This window comes from Clarias gariepinus, chromosome 16 (genome assembly GCF_024256425.1).
Source record: "Clarias gariepinus isolate MV-2021 ecotype Netherlands chromosome 16, CGAR_prim_01v2, whole genome shotgun sequence".
Classification (NCBI taxonomy): Eukaryota; Metazoa; Chordata; class Actinopteri; order Siluriformes; family Clariidae; genus Clarias; species Clarias gariepinus.
In genome coordinates, this window is record NC_071115.1 from 3,632,587 (window position 1) to 3,652,656 (window position 20,070).

Below are 20,070 nucleotides of genomic sequence, written 5' to 3' on the forward strand. Positions count from 1 at the left end.
TACATTATATGACCGTGACCAGACCTACTGTAACTGGTATCTCTTCTCTTCTGCTCTCTCTCCTGCTCTTTCTCTTCCCTCTCTCCCCCTCTCTCTCCTTCCCTCTCTCTGTTGAGCTACACATGTCGTTCCCGAGCTGCCAGTGATCCAGACTCCCTCTGCCCTCCGGACCTGTCTGACCCATCCTAGTGCCCCGCTTCTGGCTAAAGATCTCGTCACATGGATGTCCCGTGTGTCTCTCTGGGATGCGTCTGGTGTCTGGGAATGATTCTCTCTACCTAGAAAATGGTTCTGGCCTTGACTGGTGTTGGCAGCTGTTTCTCTGAGGACTTGACCGTTCGATAGTTCAGGACTGGAACTTCATACAAGTCTACCTGAGTGTTCAATAACTAACTGGACTCCATATTAACATCAATTAACATCAACTGTGTCGTGGCAAATTTGCTGTGTACTATGCCAATTTTCCAAAACAAAGTCAATAACTACTCAAGCACTAAAATAGCAAAAGAGTTTATTGCAGCCAAAAGTAAATGGACAGCACTGGGCCAGCCAGACAAAAGACAAACCGACAAACTGCGAAGCTGTCTATCTCTCACCTCCTCTAACTTCCCTAATTTTACATGGTTTATATACCTTCATTTAACACTTACATCATTGTTTGCTCCTCCTTAAGTCAAGAAATCACTTAATATTTATTAGATGTAAGCCAATTTTGCCTAGGTTAGGTTGATGTAGCGCCTCCCAATTGCCTAATCTCTCTTTTTCTTTTTTTTTTCCCATCTCATATTTATTTAAGTCTGGGCCTAAGAAGTCTTATGCTTTCCCTTTTTTGGAGAAAATTTGGTTTGTTCCTTTTTCTTGATCAGACCATTGACCACCGCTGGTGACTTGAGGTTTTGTTGAAGCCGCAGTCAATTTTTCTGACATTTCCTCATCAAGATGTGTAAGTGTTCTATTTAAATAATTATATTTAATTAATTTTATTATTCCCATCACAGTATATTTTGTCTTATCTGTTTTTAACTGTCCATTATATATGTTTTAGAGACTTTAGCTATTTTAGGGACATTTCCCAGAGATTATTTGTCTATTAATACTTTAACATATGTTCTGGTTATTCATTTAGATTATGCTTATAACTAATTAATTTAACAGATTATTTTAATGATTTTTTGCCCTTATATTTTAACTGAGATAAGCATTGAGGTATATTTAATCATCTTAAATCTGATTAAAGTATTTAAATGACTTTAATCAGATTAATTCAATCAATTGATCATATTTGTTAATATTTAATTTTTGTTTACTTACTATTCCCATATTATGTGGGAATATAAGGTTAGTTTAAACAATCACATTAATCTGATCATTGCATGTTTAAACAATCACATTAATCTGATCATTGCATGTGGGAATATGAGGTTAGTTTAAACAATCACATTAATCTGATCATCGCATGATTATTTGCCAGTTTTGAACCTACACTACTAAAATCAAGATTACGTGATTACATGTATACATATATATAAATTATTATTATTGTGTATATTACACTATTAGTCCAATTTGGTTACTGGTTGGTAAAGTAATAATTAATTTTTTAGTTGTGCATGTTGCAGTATGCTTTGTTTTGTTATATTTCTTTTAATATGTGCAGAGTGCATTTATTTCAGATTTTTATTTATTGTTCTAGTTCGCAGGCAGCGCTCTTCTCGTACATCTTCTCGTCTAAGATTCCTTCTGGGAGCAGGTGGCTACACCTTCCCTTACCCAAATCGTCACCATTTGCGCCTGATTCGAGCTCTGATGGGCGAGGATGATGATACAGCTGAAGATCATTGATCTACTTTTTACTTTACCTGATATACTTCTTATATTTTCTTAACAATTTGATAAATCTGATCTTGTTTATCTGTTTTTTAAAGCAGAAGTCTGGCTTTTTTGCACTTTGTCCCAATTAAAGCAGAACCGAAAGTTTATTTTTATATTTTGGATCACTGCCTGCACTTTCTGAATTTTCCATTCCAATAAAGTTGCACAACTTCTTGCACTCTGTGTGTACGGGTTGTTCTTGGGTCACACTATGCATATTTTCTTTAATTTACATTACCCAACCATCATTAATCATCTTAAGCGTAAACGTAGTGAATATTATTAGTATTATTATTGCAGATTACAGGTTATTATTTTTCCTGATGTTAGTTTTCTTATCTTATTGCTCTATTACCTAACTCGCTTTCTGCCTGCATGTTTTTCTCACTTCCTCAATTTGTCGTGCAGGCGCCTTTTTAAACAAGTGCTGCGAGGATTAAGGCCTCTTGAACTAAGGCCTTCTGGGTATTTGGTACCTTCCACTCAACTTCAATTATAGATCGATAATTTTTTTCCACAACTGTTATGCTGAACTGCCTGCCAACTAACACACAGTATGAATGCAGATCAATTCCCGCTCTCTGTTTCACCCAAATGAGGATGGGTTCCCTGTTGAGTCTGGTTTCTCTCAAGGTTTCTTCCTATTACCATCTCAGGGAGTTTTTACTTGCCACTGTTGCCCTTGGCTTGCTCACCAGGGACTATCTGACCATTTCAATTCATACACATTCAAATTCCACACAAACTTAAATAATTCTTTTGATTGTGTAAAGCTGCTTTGGGAGAATGCCAGTTGTTAAAAGCGCTATACAAATAAAATTGAATTAAATTGAATTGGCAGGACGCAGGGTTAGGTGCAGGTATGTGAAGGATGCAAGTGTGGTGTGGGTGGGAAAGAACTCACACCTGATGAGAATGTGCCAAATTATTGTTTATCTGTTTGCATTAGCTGGGGGGAGCATTAAGGGACACTACTCATAGGATCACATGCATGTGTGTATGTGTGAATGGCTGAAAAGCTTTACCAAACTTACAAAAGAATAAAACTTTTACTCACATCTGTCACCTGTTTCCATTGTTCTTTTATCAAGTTGTCCTGTTACAGTGTCATTCATTACTATAGGGAGGTTTGTCACAGTTGTACTTACAGGTCTATCAAACACAGGTGTTGAGGTCACTGTTAACAGGTAAGAACTAATATCAAATCTTTACAATTCATAGCAAATCATGAAGTGCAGTAGGTACTCTGTAACAGTTTATAGGTAAATATTCATAAGTACATTTGAACATTTAGTAGCTAAAGCATAATCAACTAAGGACCCTTAAGAATCTAAATTTGGGATAATTTGACTTGCTAGTTTGGCAAAAAGTTTTGGAATGTGGGCGGGTAAAGGATGCAAGGGTCTTTTGGGTGGGAAAGAACTCACACCAGATAAGAATCTGGCAAATTATTGCCTGTCTTTTTGCATGGGCTGGGGGGAGCATTAAAGGAGCAATCAAAGTCAATGTGTGGGAAATGTTTTTAATGAATAACGGCATTACATTCTTTTGAAATAGTTTGTCCCTCCTGATAGGACAGTTGTTTTTCATCATGCTGGAAATTGTAAAAGCTGTAAAAGTTGTTCTTAGCTAAAGGTGTTCTTAGACATCTTAGAGTTCGCAGCTTTTTTTTATTTAGGCACCTCTTTCCGAAGAACAGTTAATTACAATGTAATTAACCATTGTCTAATTTTAAATACCATCATCATTTTTTGAAAAGTGTCAGTTCGCACTTTTAACTCTATTAATTTCTTTAATTCTGTTTTTAGACTTATTTTTATTATTACAACCTTCCACATTTTGGTGGGTTGTGGGGGGTGTTGCTGGGTTTGCAAACCCCATAATTTGTATACCTGCTCATATGGTAACATGAGATAACTTGAGTAACATGAGAATGACTAAAAATCATTAGACATATGTGTTTTTATTTATAAAATACTGAGTCTATTGGCCCTGAACACCTTCCTCTGTATCTGGATCCTGGACTTTCTGACCGAAAGACCTCAGGCAGTGCGGATCGGGAACTATACCTCTAGCACCACCACACTAAGCACTGGGGCCTAAAGGGCTGTGTGCTCAGTCCCCTGCTGTTCACGCTGCTGACTTATTTATCTGTAGTGACACACAGCTCCAATAATGTCATCAAGTTTGCTAATGACACATCCGTGGTGGGTCTCATCAGCAAGAGCGATGAGTCAGCATACAGAGAGGAAGTGCAGAGGCTAACGGACTGGTTTGAAGACAACAACCTGTCTCTGAACGTCGATAAGACAAAAGAAATGGTTGTTGACTTCAGAAGGACACAAAGCGATCACTCCCCGCTCAGCATCGGCGGCTCTTCTGTGGAGATCATCAAGAGCACAAAACTCCTGGGTGTCCACCTGGAGGAGAACCTTACTTGGTCCCTCAACACCAGCTCTCTGCACAAGAAAGCACAGCAATGTCTTTTCTTCCTGAGAAGGCTGAGGAAGGCCCAGCTTCCACCACCAATCCTCACCACCTTCTATAGAGGAACTATGAAGAGCATCCTGAGCAGCTGCATCACTGTCTAGTTTGGGAATTGTACCATATCAGACCGCATGACCCTACAGCGGATAGTGAGGAAAGCTGAGAAGATCATCGGGGTCTCTCTCCAATCTATCGAAGACATCTACACCACACGCTGCATCCGCAAAGCCACCAGCATTGTGGCTGACCGGACACACCCCTCTCACACACTCCTGCAACCTGGAAAAAGGTACCAAAGCATTCGGGCCTCACATCCAGACTGTGCAAAAGCTTTTAACCACATGCCATCCGTCTCCTCAACACAAAGGGACTGGACTAGTAAACACTCAAACACACACACACACACACACACACACACACACACACACACACACACACACACAATTATTCACCTTAATATCATTGGACTGAACTGATGAACACACATGCACAAACACACTGATCAACAACCATCTTACAAATGTTTGTACCAACCTGAAATTGCTCTTTCGCACAATATTTGCACATTATTTGTTATTTGCACAAAAGTCTCATTTTTTGCTGACATCTACAAGTTATGTTTACTGTTTCTCATTGCACTACCTCATATAACTTCCACAGAGCATTGAAACATAGAATGTTGTTATGTTGTCTCTTTTGTCTGAACATTTGCTTGTGCACTTTGTTGTCTTTGTCTTTTCCGTATAGGACTTTAGATAGGATAGTTTCTGTTCATTTATAATGTTAATCTGGTTTGTCTCTTCTTAGTTAGTTAGCTAATTAGTTTTGTTGTAACTTTGTGTCGTATGTGTTACGTTCCGTGGTTATTTTCCGTGGTTATTTTGTATAATGTTGGATGCTATGTGCTGTGGTGTGCTCTTCTCTCTCTCTTTTTGTGTGTCTGCTCTACCTGCTGCTCAACCAGGTGTGGAAGAGAGGGAGGTGATCGCTCTCACCTGCTGCTCGTTACTGGGCTGAGGTTGCAAACAAAGGTTGCTTGGCGTGCCAGCCACATTGAAGCTTGCCTTCCAGAGTGCTGTTCCCCTTGCCTGCCTTGTGTTGCTGTTTGTTGGGTCACAGACTTTGGTCTTGTCCAAAAACTACAAGTTACGGCTTATTGTAGCCCTTTTTGATCTGTTGTTTAAGTTTGTGTGTATTGGAAGCTGTAAGGAGGTGGGTGCCATTTTATTTCTGCGAAACTCTTTTCTCCTGTTTTTGGTTTAGTTAGGGAGTTAGTGTACATTTCTGTTGTTAATTTTCTTTTATGTTGTCAGTTTAGACAGTTTTACTCCCTAACTAGTTAGAGGGTCCTTTTGTTTGTTGTTTTGGCCTTTCCCCCTCCTGAAGTCTATTTTTGCTTCCATTTTCTACTTTGTTAATCATACCCTTTTTCAATAAAAAAAACAGATCATTTGAAATATACTGTGTCTGTTGTGTGAGGCAGGGGACGGGTACGCACTCACCCCAACCAATTTTATTTTTACTTTTCACTGTTACGTCCCTTCCCCTAGACTTTTAACTCAGGGATGTAACATATGTAACACCTTGGTCCTGAAGGAATGTTGTTTTGTTTCATCGTGTACTAAACTGTTTATGGTTGAAATGACAATAAAAGCCTACTTGACTTGACTATTATATTTTCAAGCAGGCAGCCAATATTACAGCATGCTGAACAATTGTGCTACACCTGTGCATAGACAGAGTTTGACATTTGCAATATGGGGCAAACATTTTTATCCTAAATCAGTATACAGTTTAACTATTGTAGGACATGTTATGCATATAGACTGCTTTGCCAAAAAAAAAAAAAAAGTCTCACACACTAGAATTTTGTGGAAATACATTTTGCTTTGATTATGGGATGCATACATTATTATTTAGGCATTATTTTGATAATTTTATGTAAGGTCACAACATTTATTTTATTATTATACAACACAACAATTTGGAGTCATGTATTGATCATAGGAGTCAGACCCTGGCATAAAGTCTTCTTCAGCACATCCCAAATATTCTAAATGGGTTAAGTTTCAGATTCTGTGGTGGTCAATACATGTGTGGAAATGATGGCTTATGCTCCCCAGGTATAAAAACCTGGTCATTCAGTATATTCAGGTCATCAGTTGACTTTGTTTTTTGAGCACATAAAAATTCTGAACCTAAACCAACAGAAGCAACCCAAAATCACCTTGGCACTGTAAGAGCAGCAGCCTGTTACAGGAGCTTTTTAGTTACTGCCCCCTCCATCTTACCGGAATCAAGCACTAGATTCCTCCGGAGTTTAGAAAAACACGTCGTGGATGCAGAGCCGGTACAAAGCTGAGAGTGAAATGGAAGAGATTTAAACCACCAGTCCTGTCTGACATCATGGATAACGTGTGGTTCATGTGTAATAAGATCGACGAACTTTTCGCGTTGATTCGGACCTAAAAGGATTAACGGGAGAGCAGCTTAATTTGCTTTTCAGAGACGTGGCTACATACAGACTTCCTGGATCACAGGGCCTCCATACCGCCTTTAAACTTATTTGGGCGAACAGAGACGCGATGCTCAGTGGTAAGAAAAAAAGGTGGTGGGTTAGCTGTATATGTGAATGAGAGATGTAATTTTGGAATTTTACCATAAATGAACGTCTTTGCTTTCCGGATAATGAACTTTTAGCTGTGAGAAGTGCACATATTATTTACCGAGGGTATTCTCCTCTGCCATTTTAATTGGTGCTTACATTCCGCGGACAGCTGATCCGACAGTAGTGTGTGACGTTATAAATGGCACTGTTGCTAGGCTACAGTGTGAACACCTTTAGGCATTTGTGACTATTACTGGTGACTTTAATTTGTTGACTGTCCGACACAAAAAAAAAAAAAAAACATTGGACCTTCTATATGCTAACAACAAAGATGCATACAAAGCCATTGCTCTTTCCCCACTTGGCAATTCTGATCAAAACCTCTGTATGTCCTCGCAGTTCAAAGGCAGCCTAAAGTCAGTCTATCTCCACAAGGAGTGCATTTTGGCATGAGAATTACGAGCAATAAGGACATGTTATTGACACAATGACGTTTCACTATTACGGAGGTGTTAATGACCTCAATATGCGTCTGTTATGTTTTTGTATTTCTTGTTGTTTGTGATCTGAGTATAGTTTGACTGAAATAATACAGCTCACATCGACAGCACTTTTTACTTTGCAAAAATGATTGTCAAACTTTCCAATTATTTTTATCATTATTACCTTTGTTTTTGCTTTCGTCTTTATTAGTTTTTATCCCTAGCGTCACTTTACTATATGTTTGCCTGCACAGTTAAATGCGTGTATATATTTTTTATAATTTTCTTTTATTTTGGGACTTGATTCTGAGCTTTGGCAGTTAGAATGTATGCTGGAGCCATCATAATATTGTGTGCGTTTTGTAGGATTCTCTATTAATCAAGTGTGTTATCCATTAAATATTGCCGTGAATATAACCAAAAAATGTGTGAAGGCGTTTCTGCTACTTCTGCTCTGTAAAGACTTCATAACGCCTCTAATCTGAGGTGCTGTTAATTGGTCATTTTTCAGGCTGATAACTCTAAATAAACTTCTCGTCTGCGGCAGAGGTAGGTTTTGGTCCCCTCCTGGGACGGCCTTCATGAGAGCCAGTTTCATTATGGCGTGCCCCTTCACCCCTTATCTCATCTTCACACACACACCTCTAGGTTGGACTATTGTAATGTCCTACTGTCTGGTTGTTCAACTAGGTGCATGAACAAGCTTCAGCTAGTCCAGAATGCAGCAGCGAGAGTCCTCACTAGAACCAGAAGATATGAGCACATCACCCCTATCTTATCTTCACTTCATTGGTTCCCTGTGAAATTTCGCATTGATTTAAAAATACTACTCTGGAAATTGTAAAAGCTGTAAAAGGTGTTCTTAGCTAAAGGTGTCTTTAAGACATCTTAGAGTTCGCAGCTTTTTCTTTATTTAAGCACCTCTTTCCGAAGAACAGATAATTACAATGTAATTAACCATTGTCTAATTTTAAATACCATCATCATTATTTGAAAAGTGTCAGTTCGCACTTTTAACTCTATTAATTTCTTTAATTCTTTTTTAGACTTATTTTCATTGATAAAACCTTCCACATTTGGGTGGGTTGTGGGGGGTGTTGCTGGGTTTGCAAACCCAATTTGTATACCTGCTCATATGGTAACAAGAGATAACTTTAAATCATTAGACATATGTGTTTTTATTTATAAAATACTGAGTCTATTGGCCCTGAACACCTTCCTCTGTATCTGGATCCTGGACTTGCTGACCGAAAGACCTCAGGCAGTGCGGATCGGGAACTATACCTCTAGCACCACCACACTAAGCACTGGGGCCTAAAGGGCTGTGTGATCAGTCCCCTGCTGTTCACCCTGACTTATTATTTTGTAGTGACACACAGCTCCAATAATGTCATCAAGTTTGCTAATGACACAACCGTGGTGGGTCTCATCAGCAAGAGCGATGAGTCAGCATACAGAGAGGAAGTGCAGAGGCTAACAGACTGGTTTGAAGACAACAACCTGTCTCTGAACGTCGATAAGACAAAAGAAATGGTTGTTGACTTTAGAAGGACACAAAGCGATCACTCCCCGCTCAGCATCGGCGGCTCTTCTGTGGAGATCATCAAGAGCACAACACTCCTGGGTGTCCACCTGGAGGAGAACCTTACTAGGTCCCTCAACACCAGCTCTCTGCACAAGAAAGCACAGCAATGTCTTTTCTTCCTGAGAAGGCTGAGGAAGGCCCAGCTTCCACCACCAATCCTCACCACCTTCTATAGAGGAACTATGAAGAGCATCCTGAGCAGATGCATCACTGTCTAGTTTGGGAATTGTACCATATCAGACCGCATGACCCTACAGCGGATAGTGAGGAAATCTGAGAAGATCATCGGGGTCTCTCTCCAATCTATCGAAGACATCTACACCACACGCTGCATCCGCAAAGCCACCAGCATTGTGGCTGACCGGACACACCCCTCTCACACACTCCTGCAACCTGGAAAAAGGTACCAAAGCATTCGGGCCTCACATCCAGACTGTGCAAGAGCTTTTAACCACATGCCATCCGTCTCCTCAACACAAAGGGACTGGACTAGTAAACACTCAAACACACACACACACACACACACACACACACACAATTATTCACCTTAATATCATTGGACTGAACTGATAAACACACATGCACAAACACACTGATCAACAACCATCTTACAAATGTTTGTACCAACCTGAATTGCTCTTTCGCACAATATTTGCACATTATTTGTTATTTGCACAAAAGTCTCATTTTTTGCTGACATCTACAAGTTATGTTTACTGTTTCTCATTGCACTACCTCATATAACTTCCACAGAGCATTGAAACATAGAATGTTGTTATGTTGTCTCTTTTGTCTGAACATTTGCTTGTGCACTTTGTTGTCTTTGTCTTTTCCGTATAGGACTTTAGATAGGATAGTTTCTGTTCATTTATAATGTTAATCTGGTTCGTCTTTTCTTAGTTAGTTAGCTAATTAGTTTTGTTGTAACTTTGTGTCGTATGTGTTACGTTCCGTGGTTATTTTCCGTGGTTATTTTGTATAATGTTGGATGCTATGTGCTGTGGTGTGCTCTTCTCTCTCTCTTTTTGTGTGTCTGCTCTACCTGCTGCTCAACCAGGTGTGGAAGAGAGGGAGGTGATCGCTCTCACCTGCTGCTCGTTACTGGGCTGAGGTTGCAAACAAAGGTTGCTCGGCGTGCCAGCCACATTGAAGCTTGCCTTCCAGAGTGCTGTTCCCCTTGCCTGCCTTGTGTTGCTGTTTGTTGGGTCACAGACTTTGGTCTTGTCCAAAAACTACAAGTTACGGCTTATTGTAGCCCTTTTTGATCTGTTGTTTAAGTTTGTGTGTATTGGAAGCTGTAAGGAGGTGGGTGCCATTTTATTTCTGCGAAACTCTTTTCTCCTGTTTTTGGTTTAGTTAGGGAGTTAGTGTATATTTCTGTTGTTAATTTTCTTTTATGTTGTCAGTTTAGACAGTTTTACTCCCTAACTAGTTAGAGGGTCCTTTTGTTTGTTGTTTTGGCCTTTTCCCCTCCTGAAGTCTATTTTTGCTTCCATTTTCTACTTTGTTAATCATACCCTTTTTCAATAAAAAAAACAGATCATTTGAAATATACTGTGTCTGTTGTGTGAGGCAGGGGACGGGTACGCACTCACCCCAACCAATTTTATTTTTACTTTTCACTGTTACGTCCCTTCCCCTAGACTTTTACATCAGGGATGTAACATATGTAACACCTTGGTCCTGGAGGAATGTTGTTTTGTTTCATCGTGTACTAAACTGTTTATGGTTGAAATGACAATAAAAGCCTACTTGACTTGACTATTATATTTTCAAGCAGGCAGCCAATATTACAGCATGCTGAACAATTGTGCTACACCTGTGCATAGACAGAGTTTGACATTTGCAATATGGGGCAAACATTTTTATCCTAAATCAGTATACAGTTTAACTATTGTAGGACATGTTATGCATATAGACTGCTTTGCCAAAAAAAAAAAAAAAGTCTCACACACTAGAATTTTGTGGAAATACATTTTGCTTTGATTATGGGATGCATACATTATTATTTAGGCATTATTTTGATAATTTTATGTAAGGTCACAACATTTATTTTATTATTATACAACACAACAATTTGGAGTCATGTATTGATCATAGGAGTCAGACCCTGGCATAAAGTCTTCTTCAGCACATCCCAAATATTCTAAATGGGTTAAGTTTCAGATTCTGTGGTGGTCAATACATGTGTGGAAATGATGGCTTATGCTCCCCAGGTATAAAAACCTGGTCATTCAGTATATTCAGGTCATCAGTTGACTTTGTTTTTTGAGCACATAAAAATTCTGAACCTAAACCAACAGAAGCAACCCAAAATCACCTTGGCACTGTAAGAGCAGCAGCCTGTTACAGGAGCTCTTTAGTTACTGCCCCCTCCATCTTACCGGAATCAAGCACTAGATTCCCCCGGAGTTTAGAAAAACACGTCGTGGATGCAGAGCCGGTACAAAGCTGAGAGTGAAATGGAAGAGATTTAAACCACCAGTCCTGTCTGACATCATGGATAACGTGTGGTTCATGTGTAATAAGATCGACGAACTTTTCGCGTTGATTCGGACCTAAAAGGAATAACGGGAGAGCAGCTTAATTTGCTTTTCAGAGACGTGGCTACATACAGACTTCCTGGATCACAGGGCCTCCATACCGCCTTTAAACTTATTTGGGCGAACAGAGACGCGATGCTCAGTGGTAAGAAAAAAAAGGTGGTGGGTTAGCTGTATATGTGAATGAGAGATGTAATTTTGGAATTTTACCATAAATGAACGTCTTTGCTTTCCGGATAATGAACTTTTAGCTGTGAGAAGTGCACATATTATTTACCGAGGGTATTCTCCTCTGCCATTTTAATTGGTGCTTACATTCCGCGGACAGCTGATCCGACAGTAGTGTGTGACGTTATAAATGGCACTGTTGCTAGGCTACAGTGTGAACACCTTTAGGCATTTGTGACTATTACTGGTGACTTTAATTTGTTGACTGTCCGACACAAAAAAAAAAAAAAAACATTGGACCTTCTATATGCTAACAACAAAGATGCATACAAAGCCATTGCTCTTTCCCGACTTGGCAATTCTGATCAAAACCTCTGTATGTCCTCGCAGTTCAAAGGCAGCCTAAAGTCAGTCTATCTCATGTGCATTTTGGCATGAGAATTACGAGCAATAAGGACATGTTATTGACACAATGACGTTTCACTATTACGGAGGTGTTAATGACCTCAATATGCGTCTGTTATGTTTTTGTATTTCTTGTTGTTTGTGATCTGAGTATAGTTTGACTGAAATAATACAGCTCACATTGACAGCACTTTTTACTTTGCAAAAATGATTGTCAAATTTTCCAATTATTTTTATCATTATTACCTTTGTTTTTGCTTTCGTCTTCATTAGTTTTTATCCCTAGCGTCACTTTATGTTTGCCTGCACAGTTAAATGCGTGTATATATTTTTTATAATTTTCTTTTATTTTGTGACTTGATTCTGAGCTTTGGCAGTAAGAATGTATGCTGGAGCCATCATAATATTGCGTGCGTTTTGTAGGATTCTCTATTAATCAAGTGTGTTATCCATTAAATATTGCCGTGAATATAACCAAAAAATGTGTGAAGGCGTTTTTGCTACTTCTGCTCTGTAAAGACTTCATAACGCCTCTAATCTGAGGTGCTGTTAATTGGTCATTTTTCAGGCTGATAACTCTAAATGAACTTCTCGTCTGTGGCAGAGGTAGGTTTTGGTCTCGCCCTCCTGGGACGGCCTTCGTGAGAGCCAGTTTCATTATGGTGCTTGACGGATTTTGCAAATGCACTTGACAATACTGTTCTTGCAAGAACTATTACAGAAAGGCTGACCTCTGTGTCTTAAAATAACAACTAACTGTTGTTTTTCTTGTTGTTACGTAATTACCTAATCCCATATGTGTTATTTTATAGTTTTGAAATCCCCAGTATTGTTGTTTACTAAACAAAAGAAAAGAAATTTGCAAGTGTTCTAAAACTTTTGAACGGTAGCGTATTTTTTCAACTGTGCTTAATCATGACTGTTTTCCCTAAAATACCACTTTTTTAATTTTGTCATTACTGTCCCCATTTAATAAGAGGATTTTGGGCTGCTGAATGCTGCTGAACAGGTAAGAAGGTGATAAAAATAAAGACTCCATAATTGGGCATAAAAGCAATAATGACTCAATAACGGCGCTTATGGCTTATCCCAGTCCCCTCGTGACATTAACACCTAATTTATGCCTTGGTATACCTTGAATTTTCATTATTTCTTATGTGGAAATTTGGTTTGGTTTACAAGTGTTTTGAAATACGAGCTCGCTTCTGGAAAGAATGATGTCCATAATCCAAGGTTCCACTGTATCCAGGGTTCTCTAGTTTAGTTCTGTTCAAATCATTTTAAAAGTTTATTTAAGAAATAGCATCCTTGTTATGTGTTAATTTTATTAACAAAAATAATGTCAAAAAATATTAATTTGGTAACCTTTTTTCATAAGACTAAGACAAGATGATAACAAAAAGTCACAGATATGAATTAACAGTGATGATGAAATCAGCACGCAACGTCGTTGACAGAAAAAGACGAGACTAAAATGTGTTTTTAAAAAATTCAAACTAATAAAACATCTGTCTTTATGATGTTCATTCATTATCGTATGAGCAACGGTATTTCCCGGGTCATGGCATGGGGCATATCAGGAGTGGTTGGCACGCGCAATGATGGGATTTTACAAGCACAGTCATCTTTACATGAGGCGCCATATAAGGCTTAAATCAAACTTCACTCATGCACACAAATTAAACACTTTAATACACATTTATAAAAAATGTAAAAAAAAATGTAAATGTAAACATATACCTATATAAGAAACAGTCACGCATACATATATACTACTAAGTGCTGAAACAACTGAAAGTTTGTGTGTGCACGCGCATTTCATTTATACAGTGGAGCCTCGGATTGCAAGTAACTTGGTTTGCGAGTGATCCGCAAGACAAGAAAGGGGCTCCAAAGCTTTGGAATAGCCTTCCAGACACTGTTCGGGGAGCAGACACGGTTTCCCAATTCAAAAGTAGACTCAAGACGCATCTCTTTAATCTGGCATACGCGTAACTCATCCCATAACCTCATACTCCAGTACACCTATCCTGAATGGCAACTACGCTAATTCTCTCCATCTTTTCTGTATTTTTCTACCCATCCTGAGACATCTGGAGATTGTGCCAGCTTCAGTAGACAAAGGCCAACCCTGCGAGGTTTCTAAGGCATCTTGAGAAGGACCTGCTCCAGCTAGATTCTGCTTTATGATGGCTGGAGCTACACATCCTGCTCCTGTGCTTCCAGTGATCTGACCCCATCTGCCCTCTGCACCTACTGCTGAACTGAATCTACACAACTTCTGTTATATTGAACTTTCACCTGCACAACACACTTGATGTTATTTCTATCTGTTATCACCCAGATGAGGATGGGTTCCCTGTTGAGTCTGGTTCCTCTCAAGGTTTCTTCCTATTGCCATCTCAGGGAGTTTTTCCTTGCCACTGTCGCCGTCACCCTTGGCTTGCTCATCAGAGACATTTCATTCATCATTCATTCATTTCATTATTATCTAGACACATTTTTCTCACACATACACACTTCCAAATATTTTCTTTTCTTTTCTTTTCTAAAAAAAAAAAAAAAGAAAATCTTTAATTTTTTTTGTGAAGCTGCTTTGGGACAATGACCATTGTTAAAAGCGCTATATAAATAAAATTGAAAATTGAACAAGAAAAAAATGTAAATAAATTTTTACTTGAAAAACGAGCAAATTTTGGTTTTCAACAACCGTGTTCACTAAAACACTGTGACCACGTGTGTGCGTGTAATACATATTTTATTTTATGTTTGTATGCGTGTGTGTACAATGGGCGTGTACTGTTCATTATAACACTTGTGTGTGCGTGCCTGTAAAGCAAAAGCAAGTCTCATTAGAGAGGTTAAAGATCCATTTTCTCTCTCTCTCAGCCTGCACTTTGTGTGTGTGCACGCGCGTCATGGCGTGCCCCTTCACCCCTTATCTCATCTTCACACACACACACACCCCTCCTCCTCTCGCCTTCACACACATGCACGCACACATGCACACAGACACACACACACACTAACAGAAACACTGCTCTGTCGCGATTTTTTTCGAAGGTAAAGTGCATGTTAATTTTTTTTTTTTTTACTTTACAGCAGTGATTCCGTTAGTGTGTCGCATATTAGAGATGTTCCTTGTTATTTTTTTCTGATAGGCAGTGTTTCCATTAGTGTGTGTTTCTGTGTTTAAAACTCAAATAAGAGAGGAGGAAGGGTTACATGTTAGAAGAAAAGTAAATTCCTATCACAAGCCTGCTGACTGGTGCTACTCAAGATAGAGTGATGGCAACATTCTTGTCCAGATGAAAGGTAAAAGCAGCATTTTCCAGAATCCCACCATTACATGCACATGACTTCTTTCTCCCATCTCTTTTACAGACAAAACATAGGACGAAGATTTTTTCGTCCCTCATCAACAGGAGGCCAATCAGAAGCCTAGACAAAGTGTCAATACCTGTTGCGTTTGTCTCGTCCAGAACCACCATCACTGTCTGCGGGGTCTGTGTGGTCAAAGTTTTGTAGAGTATGTAGCAGCAGTGAGCTTAATAGTACATTCAGGCTCCTCTGTTTATTAACACTAGAAGCGCCGCGCCAGTGTCACCTACTAAAAGCGCGGTTCAGCGGTCATTTGACCGCCTATTGTTTTGAATGGGAAGCTGTTGCTGACACACAATGATCGCTAGATGGCGCTTTCACCCAAAGCAAATAGTTTAGCTCCAAGATCAACTTGCACTTGGACAATGCGCCATTCATTCCCGCGTTGATAATAAGCGGTATCTTTTTTTCATATTCAACTGAGAAAACCTACTACAGAGTCTCTAAGGGGACAAAGGAAAAGGGGGAAAACAAGTCAGAGGGGAAAAACAAGTCATGTTTGGAATTATAACCCAAAGTTTTTGACTTTTTTCTGCCGTTTTTTCTTCTCCTTTGTCCATCTAGGGGCTTCGTACTATAACAAAAAGGAAAGATCTTAATTTTATATCGTATGGAGAAAATGTTATTAGTTTGTTCATTCTATTTGAAGCTTCTGAACGCCTCGGAGCAGCGATTTAGTTCTGAACTCGCTTCCGTGAAATTATCGCTAAAACAATATTAAATTTGAATAAATCAGATATACTACAGCAAATAATAAACTATGCTATGTCATAACCGAAGGAAACACAACGAATATGTCTCGTTTCGTTCAGTGTTGCTAGGCAACGGACCACGCGCCTAATCGGTTCACTTGGCCGCGGTGTATTATAAACCTGCGGAATGTTTCACTGCTTATGTTCATGTAATAAAAGCGAGGGAAATGTGGAGGTGATGTGTGGCCACTGAATGAGAACTAAATCAAAGATTTCAGTAACTACACTGAGTGTAACATCTGCATAGTGACACTAAACAGCTGAACACCTTCACTTTCCCGTTTTCCTCTGAGAAAAAAAAAAGCTGTATGTTGTTTGTTTATATGTTTATAAAAGTACACGAAGTAGGCGCGCGCGCACACACACACACACACACACACACCTCCCCTGAGCCCTCGGTCAACATCTATTGACCGTCGGTATGCAAATGAGTCAAGACGTAGCCTAATGTGGTGTTGTGTTGGATTTCAGCGGTCAAAGAAAGTGGAAAGACTTTGAAGCAGTTGCAGCGTTTTTTTCAGTTACAACAAGCACAGCGATGAGTCCACGTTGTTTCACTGGTTATGACATAGTGACACTAAACAGCTGAACAACTTCACTTTTCTGTTTACCTCTGAGAAAAAAAGCTGTATTTAGTTTGTTTATATTCAGAGTAACACCTTCCAACCACCTCTCATAGTCTATTGTTAGTTTTAATGATTTGGCTGAAACTAATTCTATACATGCAACAGAAAATGTAGATGCAGATTCCAAATGTATAAAGATACATGCTATATATATATATATATATATATATATATATATATATATATATATATATATATATATGTGTGTGTGTGTGTGTGTATTTGTGTGTAATCGAGGCTGGCTCTATTCAGGGGCAATAGGGGCAGCGCCCCATCAACTAAATGTCTGCACATGTTAATATATTCCTAAAATTAATATATTACAAGTTGATAAACTGATCTGCGGTGGCAGAGAAATCCGCTGAAAAAGGGACACTACACAATAAGGTATTAGATGTCCCTCATGTCTCTGTCCCTCTGCTGTGCGTATTCATTCACAGGCTGCAGCGCGCGCGCGCGCTCACACACACACACACACACACACCTCCCCTGAAGTAGTTGCGGCGTTTTTCAGTTACAACAAGCACAGCGATGAGTATAAGAATAAAATAAGGTAACAGTTTGGTCTGTGTAGTTAGTGCCCTTGTATAGAATAAATAAATGAATAACACATTCCATCCACCTCTCAATAGAGTGCCATAGTTTTGCAAAAATACTTGCAAAACAGTAGCATACATTGGAGGGAACTTCTGAGGTGGTCAGTGATTGATGGCACGGTCGTTCGGAGGGGGTTGTGATCACACCTACAGTTCTTTTGTTCTAAGCTGTCGGTCAAATATCTCTCCACTTGAAATGGAAGCACAAAATTGAGGGGCAACATGCAAGGGATTTTAGCATCTCGACGCACAGTGTTTGTAAAGAAGACACTCTTTGTTTTTTTATTTTGTAATCTTTCTCGTGTTTACCTTTTACTGTACAATGTATATTCATTTTATTAATGAATTGCTGTGAATAAACTACATATGCACTTGATTTATATATAATTATATAAATATATATATAGGGAAAGATTAAGAAACACGCTGAAGCGGAATATATATATATATATATATATAGCATGTATCTTTATACATTTGGAATCTGCATCTACATTTTCTGTTGCATGTATAGAATTAGTTTCAGCTGAAACTCATGATCAGGGGTGTTGGGGTACTTATGTAGTGATAATTAGTTTCAGCCAAATCATTAAAACTAACAATAGACTATGAGAGGTGGTTGGAAGGTGTTACTCTGAATATAAACAAACTAAATACAGCTTTTTTTCTCAGAGGTAAATAGAAAAGTGAAGTTGTTCAGCTGTTTAGTGTCACTATGTCATAAACAGTGAAACAACGTGGACTCATCGCTGTGCTTGTTGTAACTGAAAAAAACGCTGCAACTGCTTCAAAGTCTTTCCACTTTCTTTGACCGCTGAAATCCAACACGACACCACGTTAGGCTACGTCTTGACTCATTTGCATACCGACGGTCATTAGATGTTGACCGATATATATATATATATAAACTGCATATATGGAATGAAACCTGAGATAGTTACACATACGCACTGAATGACGCATAAATAGTATGCGCGATTCCTTGCGCCATCTGCTGAGAGAAATGAGAATCGCAGGTTGGAAAAGACAGGAAATGTCATGCCGCCGCGCAGCTGTCAGCGATTTCACGTAAATAAGAGCAAAATAGCTTTATACTGGCTTTTACTGGTGCGATTTTAAAAATGTAAGCATACAGGGTGATTAAGCTCACAGAACTAGGAAAAGTCATGAAAGGAGGGTCCTGGAAATTGATCGAGTGTGAAGTTTTTTTTTTTTTTTACCCCCTTGCGGTCAATTGACCGCTGCTCGGCGCTTCTAGTGTTAACATAATGTGTGAGTAACTGCGCGTGTATGTACTCGCATGTAAAACGTCCAGTACGCAACGTTAACACAGTGACTAGTTTACTGTACGTACATCCACTACTGCACAAAATATCCCCACGAACAAAGCTGACATCAAATGGTGATCAAGGTGATGTTACAACAAGCCAAAATCTTCGTTTCCCTGTGTCCACACAACACCACTAAAAACAGTGATTTGGAAAAACTTCACTTTGGATGGAATTTTCCAAAAGCTCAGTTTTCAACGACCAAAACTGCGTTTGCGTGTGGACGAAAGGCGAAAACCACAAAGAAAAATCTTTAAAAAATACCTGGCTACGAGTGGACATGGTCTTAGGGCAGTGGAGGGAGAAGAAAGTCCCAGTACATCAGTCAGAAACTTACTGTATAGCAACATTAGGATTAAGAGTCTTTGGCCATCAAAGTAGGCAGTCCTCACCCTCTATTACTACTGCTTTACTACTCTAGAGAGCCTTCTCTCTCAAGGTTCAAGGTTTACCAAACTCCAGTGACTCTACTGTATAAAGCTTGCCAACATGCACATCTAAAACTAGAATTTAGTTCTTCGAGGTGAACCACAGGCTGAGGGCACTGATGGGTATGGTTTCCCAACATCAGACCGATGGAAACGGTACTGTATGCGGTGGCAGGGGGCATGGTTTGGTTTATGTAAAGGAAGCAAGGGTCTTGTGGGTGGGAAAGAACTCACAGCTGATGAGAATGTGGCTAACTATTGTTTGTCTGTTTGCATGAGCTGGGGGAGCATTAAACGAGCAATGATAAAGAGTAAAAAAAAGCATGAATACCACTCATAGGACCACATGTATGTGTGTATGCTGAAAATCTTTAACAAACCCAAGCGTACATAACAATAAAACTTTTACTTACATCTGTCGCCAGTGTCCATTGTACTTTCTTCAAGATGTCTTGTTACAGCCACATTTGTTGCAGTAGTACTTGATGAGTTCATTACAGTTTTATCAAACAGTAAAGTCAAGTCAAGTGTCGAGATCACTGAGGTCACTGTAAACAGGTGAAAAATCATATCAAATCTTTACAAATCATAGCAAATCATGAAGTGCAGTAGGAACTCTAACAACAACGCTTCGAGATTCAGCAGCTGAAGAGGAAGAGGCCGCTGCAATTGACCTTAAGGCCCCTTTTCCCAGCTGGGATCGCCACTGCGGTAACCAAAGGAGTGACAGCTGATATTGGCTGAGATTACGCTTGAATCTTGTGTGGAAAAAAATTATTGAACTATAATTGAAGTTGAGTGGAAGGTAC

General features: G+C 39.2%; 1 protein-coding gene and 1 long non-coding RNA gene across 2 annotated transcripts in view; one reads left to right on the forward strand and one right to left on the reverse strand.

Moving 5' to 3' along the window:
• The window catches only part of LOC128544935 (deleted in malignant brain tumors 1 protein-like), a 217,951-nt gene that overhangs the window by 64,373 nt on the left and 133,508 nt on the right, over nt 1–20,070 (reverse strand). The gene's annotated exons all lie outside the window — the stretch shown is intronic.
• Nucleotides 443–2,050, forward strand: LOC128544330 (uncharacterized). Its single transcript, XR_008365775.1, has 2 exons — nt 443–943; nt 1,694–2,050. It is a non-coding gene; the product is annotated as an uncharacterized LOC128544330 (long non-coding RNA).